The sequence below is a fragment of the Oncorhynchus gorbuscha genome, linkage group LG02 (genome assembly GCF_021184085.1).
Source record: "Oncorhynchus gorbuscha isolate QuinsamMale2020 ecotype Even-year linkage group LG02, OgorEven_v1.0, whole genome shotgun sequence".
Classification (NCBI taxonomy): domain Eukaryota; kingdom Metazoa; phylum Chordata; class Actinopteri; order Salmoniformes; family Salmonidae; genus Oncorhynchus; species Oncorhynchus gorbuscha.
The window spans coordinates 17,174,547-17,193,890 of record NC_060174.1 but is presented as its reverse complement, the minus strand read 5'-3'; the positions used below and the strand labels follow the sequence as shown (position 1 = coordinate 17,193,890).

The window sequence follows — 19,344 nt, the reverse complement described above, 5'->3', positions numbered from 1 at the left end:
CCCTGCAGAATCTCGAAGGCTGACGACATAAGGGAAGCGGATAACGATTCTTAACCGTTATGTCATTCAGCCCTCGATAATCCACGCAGGGGCGCAGAGTACCCTAATAAGACCAGCAGAGGGAAACGAATAGAAGGGAAGCACAGGGACAAGACATGATAATCAATGACAAAACATGACATAATCATGTAAATGCAATTAACTAGAGAGTCGGGCACCACAAAATAATATTTATAGAGCTGTTATCTTCCGAATAAACTCTTAAAGACCTATTAATATTTTACATCGATAGCAGTCAATATTAATCGTCATCTTAATTCAGTCTCATCTGAAAGTTATAAATTCTTGGTTATCTGCACGAACCCTGGCTAACAAGTTGAACCAGCAATACAAAATTGGGTTTAATTATTTATTTACTAAATACCTAACTAATCACACACAAACACATAATTAAATCATAACTTGATTACGAATTACGTCATAAAGGGAAACGTCCCTAGCGTGCGGAACAGATATGACAGCTGGTTACACAAAAGAAAAGGGTCTGGGTTTGAGTGAAAGATCGGGAAGACTGAGGAACAAAGGGCAAAGCTGTGCTATCGTAAATACAGTATCTTATGCATTCTAAATTACTACCCATTTAGAAAAGGAAAATGCAATAAATATTTACACTGAGCTGTGCTTCAGTAGGTTGGTGATAGATGGAAGGCCGTGTTGCCCAACCGAGTCCTTTGTCCCTTGAAGAATGTCTCTGCTGGTAAATTGAATACGTTGTAGTAACGTCGTTGTGTGGTAGACGGGATACTCTGTCTGTTCCTTCCTAACCCTCGTTTGCAGCAGCTGTTGCTAACTCAACGGCTAGGAGGTATCACTTCTGTAGTGAATAAGAGTTCAAAGTTCATACCATTTGCAACCAAAGCTCACGCTGATGTTGGCTTCGTTCTGTAGTTACTATCTGAACCATTCTGACATCGGACCGTCGTCCTCGGAACAGGAGGTTACATTGTCGTCAAGGGCTTATATAGGAAGGGAGAGGGGGGCGTGTTTGAAAAGTTGTATAGCCCATGTCTCTTCACAGGGGCGGGCCACTGATTGAGCAGAGCCCTATCTTATGAAATCCCAAATCTCACATTTTAGAAGCTAAAATCACATTTCATCCCATCACGAATAATTTCATATTCAAACATTTAAATTGAACAACAGTTCCAAGTGAATCCGATAACTTTTGATGTGTAGACTTTCCACTGTAGAGTTTATGTCATCTTATCATTGATGAGAATGTCTCAGATGACAAGCGAACTGACATCATATTCATTAAGTACCACCGCATATTGGTCGAATTACCAGAATTTTGCAAATGTAACCTCAGTAGGGTAGAGAGAGGAAAACGGGAGAAAGAGGTATTTATGACTGTCATAAACCTACCCCCAGGCCAACATCATGACAGGGGTATACTACAAAACAAGATCAAGAAGTTAGCCAGCTAACTTGTCTAAATATTATAAAATCACTTGTTATTTTTTTGAAAGATGAGCTTGAAATGGGTATGGTTGAATTGACCCAACAGCAAAAAAAACACATCTAGGTGGAGCTTTCATAATGAAACAGAAAATTGACAGTTATTTCTGTATATATTTATCAAAGTTAACTGGCTAACTTGTAGTATACCCCTCAGGTCCCTGTGGACAAACAGAGGCTGATCTACATGGGTAGGCAGCTTGAAGATGGCAAGACACTGGAACACTGACATCAAAAAAGGTAACACTATCTACCTTAAACTCTGCTCTGTGTTAGAGGTGGCTGAAGACAACTGAGCATCATCGACTTGAGACATGAAACTCATAAAGTATGAAAAGCAGTCAATATACAGTACCAGTCAAAAGTTTGGAGACACCTATTCATTCAAGGGTTTTTCTTTATTTTTACTATTTTCTAAATTGTAGAACATCACAACTATGAAATAACACATATGCAATTATGCAGTAACCAAAACAGTGTTAAACGAATCTAAATATATTTTATATTTGAGATACTTTAAAGTAGCCACCCTTTGCCTTGATGATAGCTTTCCACACTCTTTGCATTCTCTCAACCAGCTTCATGAGGTAGTCACCTGGAATGAAAGTCCATATTATGGCAAGAACAACTCACATAAGCAAAGGGAAATGACAGTCCATCATTACTTTAAGACATGAAGGACAGTCAATCTGGAAAATTTAAAGAACGGTGATAGTTTCTTCAAGTGCAGTTGCAAAAACCATCAAGCGCAATGATGAAACTGGCTCTCATGAGGACCGCCACAGGAAAGGAGGTCCCAGAGTTACCTCTGCTGCAGAGCATAAGTTCATTAGATTTACCAGCCTCAGAAGTTGCAGCCCAAATAAATGCTTCACAGAGTTCAAGTAACAGACATATCTCATCATCAACTGTTCAGAGGAGACCGTGTGATTCAGGCCTTCATGGTCGTATTGCTGCAAAGAACCCACTACTAAAGGTCACCAATAAGAAGAGTCCATATTTGAGATTTTGGGATTTTTGGTTCCTACCACCATGTCTTTGTGAAATGCAGAGTAGGTGAACGGATGATCTCCGCAAGTGTGGTTCCCACAGTGAAGCATGGAGGAAGAGGTGTGATGGTGTGGGGGTGCTATGCTGGTGGCAGTGTCTGGGATTTATTTAGAATTCAAGGCACACTTAACTAGCATGGCTACCACAGCATTCTGCAGCGATACGCCATCCCATCTGGTTTGCACTTAGTCCCACTATCATTTGTTTTTCAACACGACAATGACCCAACACACCTCCAGGCTGTGTAAGGGCTATTTGACCAATAAGGAGAGTGATGGAGTGCTCCATCAAATGACCTGACATCCACAATCTCCCGACCACAACACAATTGAGATGGTTTGGCATGAATTGGACTGCAGAGTGAAGGAAAAGCAGCCAACAAGTGCACAGCATATGTGGGAACTCCTTCAAGACGGATTGAAAATCATTCCAGGTGAAGCTGGTTGAGAGAATGCCAAGAATGTGCAAAGCTGTCATCAAGGCAAAGGGTGGTTACTTTGAAGAATTTAAGAACATTTTGTTTAACATAGTTTTGTTGTCTTCGCTATTATTCTATAGTGTAGAAAATAATAAAATAAAGAAAACCCTTGAATGAGTAGGTGTGTCCAAACTTTTGACTGGTACTGTTCGTCAATAATAGTGAAGACATCAAAACGATGAAATAACACATGTGAGTAAGTGTCCAAACGTTTGCCTGTTACTGTATATATTGGACCAAGGGCAGTTTTTCAGTATCACTAAATGTTTTATATTAAATGTTAGTTTTAAAAAGCATGGCCTATTTGAAATGTCAATTAATTACATAACCTTTATGAAACGCCTAAACATTGCAAAAAAAAATTATGGCCACAATTTAAAATACTGGATTAATAAAAGGGTTCAATCTAAAGCAGCCTGGAATTACAAATGTTAAAAATAATAGAGAAAAAACTAACATTCACTCAGTTGAGCAGTGCACCTGAAGAAACAAAAGGCAATATAAATGGTATTTCATGTTTGAAAATCTCTCATTATTTATCCAGATTCTGTATAAATGAGTTCAGTTCAAGGCTGAGACTGTTTCTGTTATTCATTTTATATGGCTAATTTGCTTTGACACTTAAATTATACAAGTTATACATTTGAATCGATCAAGAATGGTTAACATCCTGTGTGTTTTCCATTGTTCCAACCAAAATTAATCCTGTCGCAAGGTGGGAATACTTCTGTGAACTCAATGAAAGTGTTAGGAGTGTGGTGTACACTGAGTATACAAAACATTAAGAACACCTGTTATTTCCATGGCATAGACTGACCAGGTGAATCCAGGTGAAAGCTATGATCCCTTATTGAGGTCACTTGTTAAATCCACTTCAATCAGTGTAGATGAAGGGGAGGAGACAGGTTAAAGAATTATTTTTAAGCATTGAGACAATTGTGTTTGTGCCATTGAGGGTGAATGGGCAAGATGAAATATTTGTGCCTTTGAACGGGGTATGTTAGAAGGTGCCAGGCGCACCGGTTTGTGTCAAGAATTGCAACACTGCTGGGTTATTCACACTCAACAGTTTCCCGTGTGTATAAAGAATGGTCCACCACCCAAGGACATCTAGCCAACTTAACACAACTGTGGGAAGCATTGTGGTCAGCATGGGCCAGCATCCCTGTGGAATGCTTTCAACACCTTGTAGAGTCCAGACAACTCAATATTAGTAAGGTGTTCCTAATGTTTGGGATACTCCCGAGGGACTCCCGAGTGGCACAGCGTTCTAAGGCACTGCATCTCAGTGCTAGAGGCGTTGTCCGAGTTTGCTAATTGGCCCAGCGTTGCCCGGGTTTGGCCTGTGTAGGCCGTCATTGTAAATAAGAATTTGTTCTTCAATGACTTGCCTAGTTAAAAAAGGTTAAATACATTTAAAAAATACTCTATGTCAACTACAGTCCTGCACCACAATTAATTTGTCTGATTTGCTGCCGTGGCATTCAGCCCTGCCCTTGTAACATGGTCCAGCTCTTATGGCACGTCATGTGTTCTAGGACTTATACAGGACACGTTACTCTACATTTCTGTCATGTTTTGTCTTAGATTGTCTTGTCATTTTGCTTTTCCTTCTGTTCGTTTTCCCCCTGCTGGTCTTTTTAGGTTCGTTTCCCTTTTTCTCTCTCCCTTCCTCTCTCTCTTCTCTCTATCGTTCCATTCCTGCTCCCAGCTGTTCCTATTCCCCTAATCTATCATTTAGTCTTCCCACACCTGTTCCCTATCTTTCCCCCTGATTAGAGTCCCTATTTCTCCCCTTGTTTTCCGTTTCTGCCCTGTCGGATCCTTGTCTATTGTTCACCGTGCTGTGTCTGTGTATCGCCCTGTCGTGTCGTGTTTCCCTCAGATGCTGCGTGGTGAGCAGGTGTCTGAGTCTGCTACGTTCAAGTGCCTTCCCGAGGCAACCTGCAGTTCTTGATCGAGTCTCCAGTCTGTTCTCGTCATTACGAGTGGAATTATGTCTTATGATTGTAGATTTACTTTACTGGATTAAAGACTCTGTTTTCGCCAAGTCGCTTTTGGGTCCTCATTCACCTGCATGACAGAAGGATCCGACCAAGAATGGACCCAGCGACTATGGATTCTCTCTACTCTACTCTCGAGTTCCAGGGAGCGATGCTCGGCAGACACGAGCAGGAATTGTCTGCTGCTCGGCATGCCGTTGAGACCCTGGCCGCTCAGGTCTCCGACCTCTCAGGACAGTATCAGAGTCTTCGTCTCGTGCCACCAGCTACTTCCGGGTCTTCCGAGCCTCCGGAACCTAGGGTTAATAACCCACCATGTTATTCTGGGCAGCCCACTGAGTGCCGCTCCTTTCTCACCCAGTGTGATATAGTGTTCTCTCTCCAACCCAACACATACTCAGAGAGAGAGCTCGGATTGCCTACGTCATATCACTCCTTACTGGTCGGGCTCGGCAGTGGGGCACAGCTATCTGGGAGGCAAGCGCTGAGTGTACTAACAATTATCTGAACTTTAAAGAGGAGATGATAAGGGTTTTTGATCGTTCAGTTTTTGGGAAAGAAGCTTCTTGGTCCCTGTCTTCCCTATGTCAAGGTAATCGATCCATAACGGATTACTCTATAGAGTTTCGCACTCTTGCTGCCTCCAGTAACTGGAACGAGCAGGCGTTGCTCGCTCGTTTTCTGGAGGGACTCCACGCTAAGGTTAAGGATGAGATTCTCTCTCGGGAGGTTCCATCCAGCGTGGATTCTTTGATTGAACTCGCTATTCGCATTGAACGACGGGTAGATCTTCGTCACCGAGCTCATAGAAGAGAGCTCGCGTTAACTGTGTCTCCCCTCTCTCCGACACTACCATCTTTCCCCACTGACTCTGGTGTTGAGCCCATGCAGCTGGGGGGTATTCGCATTTCGACTAAGGAGAGGGAACGGAGAATCACCAACCGCCTCTGTCTCTATTGCGGTTCCGCTGGTCATTTTGTCATTTCATGTCCAGTTAAAGGCCAGAGCTCATCAGTAAGCGGAGGGCGACTGATAAGCGCTACTAGACGGTCCTCTCCGTCAAGTACCTGTACTACTTTACCGGTCCATCTACGCTGGACCGGATCGGCAGCTTCCTGCAGTGCATTAATAGACTCTGGGGCGGAGGGCTGTTTTATGGACGAAGCCTGGGCTCGGGAACATGACATTCCTCTCAGACAGTTAGGGAGCCCACGGTCATGTTTGCCTTGGATGGTAGTCCTCTCCCCAGTATATTATATGAAACACTACCTTTAACCCTCACTGTATCTGGTAACCATAGTGAGACCATTTCTTTTTTGATTTTTTGTTCACCTTTTACACCTGTTGTTTTGGGTCATCCCTGGCTAGTGTGTCATAATCCTTCTTTTGATTGGTCTAGTAATTCTATCCTTTCCTGGAACGTTTCTTGTCATGTGAAGTGTTTAATGTCTGCTATTTCTCCTGTTTGTTCTGTCCCCTCTTCTCAGGAGGAACCTGGTGATTTGACAGGAGTGCCGGAGGAATATCATGGTCTGCGCACGGTCTTCAGTCGGTCCAGAACCAACTCCCTTCCTCCTCACCGGTCGTATGATTGTTGTCCTGATCTCTTCAAGAAGCGTTTTGCATCCGCTCCTATCCTTGTTGCACCTGACGTCACTAAACCGTTTATTTTTGAGGTTGACGCGTCGGGGTGGGCGTGGGAGCCATTCTGTCCCAGCGCTCCGATACTGACGATGGGGTCCACCCTTGTGCGTATTTTTCTCATCGCCTGTCACCGTCGGAACGTAACTATGATGTGGTTAACCGCGAACTGCTCGCCATCCGTTTAGCCCTAGGCAAATGGCGACAGTGGTTGGAGGGGGCGACCGTTCCTTTTGTCGTTTGGACTGACCAAGAGAACCTTGAGTACATCTGTTCTGCCAAACGACTGAATGCGCGTCATGCTCGTTGGGCGTTGTTTTTCGCTCGTTTCGAATTCGTTATTTCTTATTGCCCGGGTACTAAGAACACCAAGCCTCATGCTTTATCCCGTCTCTTTAGTTCTTCTGTGGCTTCTACCGATCCCGAGGGATCCTTCCTGTTGGGCGTGTTGTCGGGTTGACTGTCTGGGGAATTGAGAGACAGGTTAAGCAAGCACTCACGCACACTGCGTCGCCGCGCACTTTCCCTAGTAACCTTCTTTTCGTTCCTGTTTCTACTCGTCTGGCTGTTCTTCAGTGGGCTCACTCTGCCAAGTTAGCTGGCCATCCCGGCGTTCGGGGTACGCTTGCTTCTATTCGCCAGCGGTTTTGGTGGCCTACTCAGGAGCGTGACACGCGCCGTTTCGTGGCTGCGTGTTCGGACTGCGCGCAGAAGAAGTCTGGTAATTTTTTTTCTGCTTCTGCTCCTGGTCTTGCTGGGTCTCAGTCTGTTCCCTGCCATCGCATCTCTCCTGTTCTTGTTCCTGCCCTTGCTGTGTCTCAGTCTGTCCCTAGTTGTTACTCTCCTGGCCTGTTTGGTCCTGTTTGCTCTAAAGCTTTCAGTTCTCTACCCGTGTCTCATTTTTTTTTTAGAGTAGTACCCTAGTTTCCCTTTTTTTCGTTTTTCCGTTACGGTCCTGAGGAGAGGAGTTGGGTTCTTTCTCGGGACGTGCTGGACCGTTTGTGATCTATGATTTCCTCCGTTGCCGCCAGTGTTCCTCCTCGAGAGCGCCAGGAGGCGCTCGGTGAGTGGGGGGGTACTGTCATGTTTTGTCTTAGATTGTCTTGTCATTTTGCTTTTCCTTCTGTTCGTTTTCCCCCTGCTGGTCTTTTTAGGTTCGTTTCCCTTTTTCTCTCTCCCTTCCTCTCTCTCTTCTCTCTATCGTTCCGTTCCTGCTCCCAGCTGTTCCTATTCCCCTAATCTATCATTTAGTCTTCCCACACCTGTTCCCTATCTTTCCCCCTGATTAGAGTCCCTATTTCTCCCCTTGTTTTCCGTTTCTGCCCTGTCGGATCCTTGTCTATTGTTCACCGTGCTGTGTCTGTGTATCGCCCTGTCGTGTCGTGTTTCCCTCAGATGCTGCGTGGTGAGCAGGTGTCTGAGTCTGCTACGTTCAAGTGCCTTCCCGAGGCAACCTGCAGTTCTTGATCGAGTCTCCAGTCTGTTCTCGTCATTACGAGTGGAATTATGTCTTATGATTGTAGATTTACTTTACTGGATTAAAGACTCTGTTTTCGCCAAGTCGCTTTTGGGTCCTCATTCACCTGCATGACAATTTCATAAAGGACTTTACATAATAGCAGCTGGAGGACAGGGTATGTATATCTGGTCTAAATTCATGCAACATCACTGTTTGGGTTATTGGAGTTCAATAGAAGGTCATTTGGCCTGTGTAACACCCCCAGCACTTTTTAAAGACTAATGCAGAGAATATTCGGTGACTAGCTTTCGGTTTGTGTTACTCTTTTAAAACAACCGGATTATTTTCAATTATAGTTTTTAATTGTTGTATTCTGGCCTGTTTTTCCCCCCATTCCCCCACCTTGATTTTTACAAACCTGTGTTTTTTATGATAAATAGATAGCTACCTCAGAAGACCTCCCCTGGAGATAGCCTGCACTCCCTCTAGTTTTGTCTTAGGATTTAGGACCCTCCCTAAAACACTTAATCGAGCAGGCCTTTCTAATCGACCTGGCCCGGGTATCCTGGAAGGATATTGACCTCATTCCGTCAGTAGAGGATGCCTGGTTATTCTTTAAAAGTGCTTTCCTCACCATCTTAAATAAGCATGCCCCATTCAAAAAATGTAGAACCAGGAACAGATATAGCCCTTGATTCACTCCAGACCTGACTGCCCTTGACCAGCACAAAAACATCCTGTGGCGTCCTGCATCGAATAGCCCCCGCGATATGCAACTTTTCAGGGAAGTTAGGAACAGGCAGTTAGGAAAGCAAAGGCTAGCTTTTTCAAACAGAAATTTGCATCCTGTAGCACAAACTCCAAAATGTTCTAGGACACTGTGAAATCCATTTAGAATAAGAGCACCTCCTCCCAGCTGCCCACAGCACTGAGGCTAGGAAACACTGTCACCACCGATAAATCCACGATAATTGAGAATTTCAATAAGCATTTTTCTACTGCTGCCCATGCTTTCCACCTGGCTACACCTAGCCTGATCAACAGCCCTGCACCCCCACAGCAACTTGCCCAAGCCTCCCCATTTCTCCTTCACCCAAATCCAGATAGCTGATGTTCTGAGAGAGATGCAAAATCTGGACCCCTACAAATCAGCTGGGCTAGACAATCTGGACCCTCTCTTTCTAAAATTATCAGCTGAAATAGTTGCAAACCCTATTACTAGCCTGTTCAACCTTTCTTTCATATTGTCTGAGATCCCCACAGATTGGAAAGCTGCCGCGGTCATCCCCTCTTCAAAGGGGGAAACACTCTAGACCCAAACTGCTACAGACCTATATCAATCCTACCTTTCTAAGGTCTTCGAAAGCCAAGTTAACCAACTGATCACCAATCATTTTGAATCCCACCGTACCTTCTCCGCTATGAAATCTGGTTTCTGAGCTGGCCATGGGTGCACCTCGGCCACGCTCAAGGTCCTAAACGATATCATAACCGCCGTCGATAAGAGACATTACTGTGCAGCCGTATTCATCGACCTGGCCAAGGCTTTCGACTCTGTCAATCACCACATTCTAATCGGCAGACTTAACATTCTTGGTTTCTCTAATAACTGTCTCGCCTGGTTCACCTACTACTTCTCAGACAGAATACAGTGTGTCAAATCAGAGGGCCTGTTGTCCGGACCTCTGGCAGACTCTATGAGAGTGCCACGTGGTTCAATTCTCAGGCCAACTCTTTTCTCTGTATACATCAACGATGTTGCTCTTGCTGCTTGTGATTCTCTGATCCACTTCTATGCAGACGACACCATTCTGTATACTTCTGGCCCTTCTTTGGACACTGTGTTAACCAACCTCCAGACGAGCTTCAATGCCATACAACTCTCCTTCCGACTCTCTCCAACTCTCCTCCTAAATGCATGCTCTTCAACCGATCTCTGCCCCCACCTTTCCACCCGTCCAGCATCACTACTCTGGACGGTTCTGACTTAGAATATGTGGACAACTACAAATACCTAGGTGTCTGGCTAGACTGTAAACTCTCCTTCCAGACTCACAGTAAGCATCTCCAATCTAGAATCGGCTTCCTTTCTCAACAAAGCATCCTTCACTCATGCTGCCAAACATACCCTCGTAAAGATGACTACCGATCCTTGACTTCGGCGATGTCATTTACAAAATAGCCTCCAACACTCTACTCAGCAAAGTGGATGCAGTCTATCACAGGTGTCACAGGCCGGCTCATAGCCTGTGGCAAGAATGAGGGGACACGAACAACAGGTATAGGCCAATCAAAAAGGTTCTTTATTGTAAACCAAAATGATTAACTTTAAACATTGTAAAGGGAATGAGGTGTGAAAGTATAATAATGTAAGGTGTATGTAAAGTGCATGGATGCGCGAATCTGTGTGTGTGAATGACTAAGTAGAAAACTATACAAAACTACAAACAAACAAACAAAACAGGATCATACCTGGAGGAGCAGAGAGAGAGTGAGAGACAAGAGTGATTAGTGAAGCAGTTTATATACCCTGAGCCCAGGTGACTCCAATCACTAACGACCCTCCTCTGCCTGCAGGAGGAAATGCCCCTGCACTGCAGAGGAGCCGTGACACAGGGCCATCCGTTCTGCCACCAAAGCCCCATATACTACCCACCACTGCGACCTGTATGCTCTCGTTGGCTGGCCCTCGCTTCATATTCGTCGCCAAACCCACTTGCTCCAGGTCATCTACAAGTCTCTGCTAGGTAAAGCTCCGCCTTATCTCAGCTCACTGGTCACCATAGCAGCACCCACCCGTAGCACGCTCTCCAGCAGGTATATTTCACTGGTCACCCCCAAAGCCAATTCCTCCTTCGGCCGCCTTTCCTTCCAGTTCTCTGCTGCCAATGACTGGAACTAACTGCAAAAATCACTGAAGCTGGAGACTCATATCTCCCTCACTAACTTTAAGCACCAGCTGTCTGAGCAGCTCACAGATCACTGCACCTGTACATAGCCCATCTGTAAATAGCCCACCCGTAAGTAGCCCACCCAACTACCTCACCCCCATACTGTTATTTATTTCATTTATTTTGCTCCTTTGCACCTCAGTATCTCTACTTGCACACTCATGTTCTGCTCATCTATCACTCCAGTGTTTAATTGCTATATTGTAATTATTTCACCACTATGGCCTATTTATTGCCTTATCTGCCTAATCTTACCTCATTTGTACACACTGTATGTAGACTTTTTCTATTGTATTGTTGACTTTATGCTTGTTTATTCCATGTGTAACTCTGTGTTGTTGTTTGTGTCACACTGCTTTGCTTTATCTTGGCCAGGTTGCAGTTGTAAATGAAAACTATTTCTCAACTAGCCTACCTGCCTCTTAGGGATAGGCGGGAAGCAAATGTCTCAACTGGCCAATTGCCAAGGAAAATGCAGAACGCCAGATACAAATAAAATACTATAAAATTCAAACTTTCATTAAATCACACATGTAAGATACTCAATTAAAGCTACACGCGTTGTGTATCCAGCCAACAGTTCAGATTTTAAAAATTATTTTTGGCTAAAGCATAAGAAGCTATTATCTGATAGCCTGCACCATCTGCACCAGCAGTAAACAAAGGAGATAGCATATTTCAACCCTGCAGGCGCTACACAAAACGCTGAAATAAAATATAAAACATGCAATACCTTTGACGAGCTTATTTTGTTGGCACTCCAATGTGTCCCATAAACATCACAATTGGTCCTTTTGTTTGATTAATTCTGTCCGTATATATCCAAAATGTCCATTTATAAAGCGCGTTTGATCCAGAAAAAAACAGCTTACAAAAAACGCAACATTTGCCAAAATATTTCAAACTACTTTTGTAATACAACTTTAGGTATTTTTAAACTTTAATAATCGATCAAATTGTAGACGGGGCCATCTGTATTCAATACAGGAAAGAAAACAAACCAGCGCTGCTTTTCACGTCTTGCGCAACTCACAAAAGTGTCCCCAGTTCCTAGTTGGCCTACTTCTTCATTGCACAACGGAATAACCTCAACCAAATTCCAAAGACTTGTGACATCCACTAGAAGCGGTAGGAACTGAAAACAGGTTCCTATGAAATATCCCTTGGCAAAGACAACTCAGGGAACAGAGAGGGGAAAGAAGAAAAAAAATCTGAACAGTTAGTCCTCGGGGTTTTGTTATACTGTTATACTCACAGACATGATTCAAACAGTTTTAGAAACTTCAGAGTGTTTTCTATCCAAAACTATGAATAATATGCATATCTTATAGTTTTGGCATGAGTAGCAGGAAGTTGAAATTGGTCACGCTATTTATAATGGTCACGCTATTTATAATTCTGCCCCCTAGCCCCAATAATTAAATAAAGGTGAAATATATATATATATATATATATATTTTTTTTTAATGATTTTATTAGGATCCCTGTTAGCTGTTGCAACGCTTGGAGACTACTGCTCTACATCACCGTGCATAACTCGTGGGCGTCCCACCTTCGCAACTGAACCCTTCCCTCCTCCGTTTCACTGTATTGTCCATCCGTATCAGCTTTATCAACCCGTGCTGTAAAATAAAGGAACACAGTTAGGTGAGGTGTCAGTGGGCGGGGTAGTAAATTGCAGAGGGATCTGCTCCGGCACTCTCTGTAAATCAGGGGAGCCCGATCACGCCCCTTTCTATAGGATAGGCCAAATAATGGCTTCATTGCTAATCAGTGTATGTGGTAGGGGAGAGACATGAGCAGGCCATGATCAACATTGACCCTGTAGAACCGGATACTTGAGGTGCATAAAAGCGTATACCCGTCTGGGGGTGTGCACATACACATACTTCAATATCATGATATTGATCATCAATATCAGACTAGTTGTATTATGATGAGGATTAAATAGCAGGTGTAAGCAAGCAAACACATGGGCCCAGGGTTGCTTAGATTACTGTCAGAATCAATACTGATGCGCTCACATCACCGCAGGGGGTCATGTGACTTGCGATTATAGAGCACGTCATGTTCTAAGGGTGTTAAAGATGTAATATAACTGCTGTGTAAATGTTCCGTATGCGTAGTCACTGGAGGTTAACATTCTCAAATCAAATTGTTTTGGTCACATACCCATATTTAGCAGATGTTATTGCGGGTGTAGCAAAATGCTTGTGTTCCTAGCTCCAACAGTGCAGTAGTATCTAACAATTAACAACAATACACAAATCTAAAATAATGTAATTAAGAAATATATAAATATTAGGACAAGCAATGTCGGAGTGTCATTGACTAAATACAGTAGAATAGAAACTGCTTTTCTCATCTCATATGAGTATACTGTGTGTAAACATTATTAAAGTGACTAGCGTTGAATTATTAAAGTGGCCAGTGATTCCATGTCTATGTATATAGGGCAGCATCGGGTGCTGTAGGGGTCCTGGAGGGCATGCAGTGTGCCATTGGTGATGCTTTTGGCAGACTGTACTACCCTCTGGAGAGCCCTGCGGTTGCAGGTGGTGCAGTTGCTGTACCAGGCAGTGACACAGCCCGACAGAATGCTCTCAATTGTGCATCTGTTAAAGTTTCTGAGGGTCACCTTTCCACAGGCTCAGCTGAAGGATCTTCATTTTGACCCTTGAACTCCTCACAGCATTGCTTGCTCTTTACTCACCGACCTCTCCAAAGGCCACGAGAAGAAAATACAACTGTGATTAGTCTATCGGTTAGACAGGGGTTGCCAGTTAGAATCCCAAGTCTGATGGGAAAAAAATTGGTCTGGAGGTGAGCTGGCAACCGTTGGGTTGCTGTTATCGAATTCTAGATGCCATTGTCTGCCATTGTGCCCTTGAGCAAGGCACTTAAACCCCCACAACAACTGCTCCACCAGTGTGGCAGCCCTCTGCTCCTACCTGTATGTGTCTTTCAGAAGGGTTGGGATAAAAAATAAGTCACATTTCAGTTAGACCTTGTGTACAATTGATGAATAAAGTCATCTTAAACTTGTACAGTGACCCGATGCCAGTGCATATATACTTACACCACTGTGCGTCAACGTACTGACTACAAGAGAAGAGACGCCTTACCGGCTATTAGGGCCAGGATGATACCAGTATTGTGATACTTGTTATCGTGGCAAGGAAACAAAACACAAAGCGGATTTAGCTTCTTTGTGAAAACAGCCCTAATGTTGGAAACAAACATCATTATGTTGTCATCCAGAGTCACATTTATTTATTTTCCCAGCTATATAACACAATATTTTACATAAAGCAGGTTTTTACAGGACCAATTACTTTGACCTGCTTTGTGTTTATAATTTTGCTGTGGGAAAAAATATTGCAATACTGGTATTGTCACTGCCCTACCGGCTATCGTGTCAGGACACAATATTGTAATATTGTTCTTTGCTATCTGGGGACTTGGTATATTCATCCTTCTCATATCCTTTCTTAGGAAATCATCCTCTCCTTAGATATCTGGAGATCAACAACTAAGTGCAGGAGTAGCACTTTTGAGTGGCAGATTGTGACAGATTGTGCTTTTAAAGCCAGGGTCTGCTTTTCTGGGACTGTATCTTAATACATCCTTGTCCTGGTGACAACAGTGACAGCAGCAGCTCTCCCTGTCCAATCATGGGCACTATCCAGCTGCTTCCTTCTGGACCCCCTGCTCCACCTTGGGCTCTCTAGCATTCCTCTCTGACCCTCACCAACACGGCCCTTCACTTCACAGGTCTGTGGCTGGTGATGGTGGATTGCTTGCCTGTTTCTCTTCTGGAATTGATTCTGACCCCATAAGCCTCCATACCAGATCCCACACTGGGAGGTCCAATGCAGTTGTAAAGCTTTTTATTTTAATTTTTTAAACATGGATGACCCAAAATGTATAGGATTCAAAACTCCCCCCTCACTATTATGGCCATGTCATTTTTGCCAATGTTTGGAGAGCATTCTGGCGCAAAATGTTTTCCATGCATCACACAAATGGGTTTTACACTTTGGCAGTGGATAGGGAGAATCACCCCTAAACAATGTAACGTACTTTGGAACCTATTGAAAGGCGCTATATTACTGCAACCCATCAATACTACTCTTATTGAGTCTATTGTTGAATTGGCACAGCACATCTGTCATGAGATGTCTCTTGCTCACTCTTGACCAGCGCCCCGGATGCAGTGTGCGGTCATGCGTGTGCGTAATTGTGTGTGCCAGTTAGGAGTGTGTTGGTGTTTTTCGTGGAGGGATTTGTCAGCTAACTAGACGAGGTCACCACCAGAAGCACCTTATCCCTGGGCTCAGCAAGCCGCTTACGACTCCACTACTCGGCCTCCCCGAGTCCCAATTGCCCTTAAGTAGATTAGTCACACTCCTTCCAAAAAGGGAGAGCAGCCCTCGCTCGCTCCCACAGGCAAGCCCAAAGCCCCCAGCCCGGCACGTCTTCACCAAATAAGGCATTCCAACAAATAAATACAATTAAGACAGGCAATAGAGTTCTCCTCTCCCCTCTGCTCTTTAATCTGGGAAGTTTATGTGCACCGCTGTCATCCAACAACTGCCTGCACTGCGGAATCGGACACAATGGTAAATGTCAATATTTGCCTTGGTGAGATTAGGGAGGTTTTTTCCATTGGGATTTCATATCCCTCAACCCAAGCCTTCCACTCACCGACCTGGATTCGGACTCTCAACACCGGCAGTGGGCTTTCCATCGGGAGCGGGTTTATTCTTTGCCAGATTGTACTCCCACTGAAACTTAATTCCCCCGCTCATTTGCACACAATCGAGCCTTTGACTCCAAACACAATACATTACCATAAATATTGGAGAGGTTTCATCCTTTTGTCGATTTGCAGACAGTTGGTCTATCAAAGAGCTGCTGTTTTAGAATCCACTGGGACTTGATACCTGAGGTGTTAGATTGAAATGTTCTGTGTCTACAAATATGTAGTTGCTTAACCTCCATATGGATTTTTCCCTCTTTACACTCTCCCTCTCTCCCTCCCCTCTTATTCTTCTTTCTCTCCGTCTTCTGTTAAACCCACAGTGTGTTTGTCAATGGTGAGAACACCAAGGTGCGCGTGTCAGAGCTGGAGGAGGAAGTGAGGGCCCTGAAGAAGGTCAACAAGGACCTGTATGACTTCTCCACACAGCTCCTCACCAAGCCCAGCTAGAAAAGAGCCTGGCCATGGTTCCCCGTCCCACCAGCAGGGACTCTACTGGGGGGATGACACTGCAAGCCCCCTTCACCACAGACCGGTAGGCTAGGGAAAGATGTTAGTATGTGTCATTCATATAGTTTGTTTTGTAAGGGAGAGCGTACATTCAACAGGACCTGGGGTGCAAAAGTTGTACCATGGACCATATTGCCTTTGTCATGATCCCTCACCATATTTTGGATAAAGGATTTCATTTAAATTGACATGAAGAAAACATGTTCACCTTTTTTAGTGCTACACATGTTCAGTGTTAGCCACAGGATAATCAAAGTTGTGTAGTGCAGCCAGACTCAGCAGCATAATTGATCTTAGCCCTATATTGACTTAAATGGAAGCTCCAGTCCCTTGACAACCTCAATGTACAGCCTTGTTCCTTCACACTCATCACCACTGCCCCAAAATTCCATCAGCCAAAAACGGGTATAACAGGATCCAGTTAAGGCCCTCTGACTTTTTGTCCTCTGTCATCTGGCTAACCCAGTAAGAATCCCAAACTTAAGGTTAAGGTTAGGGCTCTAATTATGTTGCTGTGCGACCTGGAATTTGTATTTATGAGCACCAGTGTGCCCAGAAATATGTAGGATTCTAGCTTTAATATCTGAAATGTTTTTCATTGTGCTCTTAAATTTCTACTACAGCTAATAGATTGGATGGATTTGTGTGACAATTACCTGTTGTGCCCCCAGGTGTTTAGCATCGACGAGAATGTTAATTTCTGTCACAAAATGGGTACAGTATGATCACCATGGTTGGTAGGTATCCTTCACGCTATCTCTCAAGCAGAACTTTAAACCTCTCATTAAAATAGAAAGAAAATGGTGGTGTTAAATAGGGAACAGTGGAGTGTTTGATTTACCCTGTGGCACTAGCCAGAAGTCTGTGAGTTTTGTTTTTCAGCTTACACTACCTGTAGAAAACATGGATTTGGTTGTGTAGAGCTGCTGGGCAGTGTACAACTGCAGAATGGTTTTCTTTTCACAATCCTTCAAAAGAAACGCACAATTAACTGCTGTCAAAAAGGGAAGAGTTTGAATTCTGAAATCGCCCTTCCTCTCATCACTGCTAATTCTCCACTGAGGGCACTACGTTAGAGGCAGGCACATAGAAACAGCTGTTGATTTTATCCTCTTTTTCTCAGTTGCCCTGCTTTGATGAGATCTAAAAATAAAAAATAAATGAAATAAAAAATAAAAAGGGGTCCTGTATTTGCCTCTTTGGTAGAGAGGGAACTGCTAAGAACAGCAGCCCTCCTGTGTAGAGAAAGCCATGGCTTTAGAACTTCAGCCCCTGTTCACCAAGGAGAGAGATGACTTACACACACCCCAACGTTGACTCCTATTAACTGGGGGTGGGGATCAGGTCAGTGAGATGGAGCTATTGAGGACCTTGATCACAGATTAATCGGAGAGTCCAAGGGTTGACAGTGAAAGTGTTCAGTGGGGGATTACGTGTTCCAGTAATGAAGACAACAATACCAACTGGATTAGTACTTTTTTGTTGTTGTTGTGTATTCTCCACAATAAGTGTTTTTGTATCTTTCTGAGAACATGGGAAATAAAAACATAAACTCAATCTGTGCATTGTTGCTTCTTGGCCCACTTTTGGCAATTGATCCGCTGTTGAAGATTAGAAAAGTGTACTTCCTGGATGCTTAATACAATAATGCAAGTATTGAAATAGTATTGAGCTAGAATGAAAGCATTGGATATTCTTTATTTTCATCGAAATGTAATATATTTACATTTTTGTCCACATGCATAGGAAATCTTATGTGAAATTGTCTTAAAAACTTCTGAGGGCTGAGATCCCGTTAACGGGATCGATATGACAACAGCCAGTGAAAGTGCTGGGCGCCAAATTCAAAACATCAGAAATCCCATAATTAAAATTCCTCAAATATAGAAGTATATCACACTATTTTAAAGATACACTTCTTGTTAATCCCACCACAGTGTCTGATTTCAAATAGGCTTTACGGCAAAAGCACCACAAACGATTATGTTAGGTCAGAGCCAAGTCACAGAAAAAACAGCCATTTTTCCAGCCAAAAATCAGAAATGGAGATAAAATTAATCACTAACCTTTGATGATCTTCATCAGATGACACTCATAGGACTTCATGTTACACAATACATGTATGTTTTGTTCGATTAAGTGAATATTTATATAAAAATGCAACCGCTGTGTCAGATTTCAAAAAAACTTTTCGGAAAAAGCACACCATGCAATAATCTGAGTACGGCACTCAGAGACCAAACCATGTTGTGGAGTCAACATTAGTCAGAAATAGCATTTATAAGTATTCACTTCCCTTTGATGATCTTCATCAGAATGCAGTCCCAGGAATCCCAGTTCCACAATAAATGTTTGATTTGTTCCATAAAGTTCATCATTTATGTCCAAATTCCTCCTTGTTGTTAGCGCGTTCAGCCCAGTAATCCATCTTCATGAGGCGCGAGCACTAGGTCCAGATGAAAAGTCCAAAAGTTCCGTTACAGTACGTAGAAACATGTCAAACGATGTATAGAATCAATCTTTAGGATGTTTTTAACATAAATCTTCAATAATGTTCCAACCGGAGAATTCCTTTGTCTTCAGAAATGCAATGGAACGCGAGCCAACTCTCACGTGAATGAGCGTCATGAGCTTGTGGCATTCTGCCAGACCACTGACTCAAAGAGCCCTTATGAACCTATCCTTTACAGTAGAAGCCTCAAACAACGTTCTAAAGACTGTTGACATCTAGTGGAAGCCTTAGAAAGTGCAACATGACCAATATCCCACTGTATCTTCAATAGGGAATGAGTCGAAAAATGACCAACCTCAGATTTCCCACTTCCTGGTTGAATTTTTGCTCAGGTTTTTGCCTGCCATATGAGTTATGTTATACTCACAGACATCATTCAAACAGTTTTAGAAACTTCAGAGTGTTTTCTATCCAGATATACTAATAAGATGCATATATTAGCAACTGGGACTGAGTAGCA

At 43.4% G+C, this 19,344-nt stretch overlaps 1 pseudogene; it reads left to right on the top strand.

Moving 5' to 3' along the window:
* Window positions 1-16,312, top strand: part of LOC123989567 — a 103,540-nt pseudogene extending 87,228 nt beyond the window's left edge.
* Window positions 16,313-19,344: the final 3,032 nt, after the last annotated feature.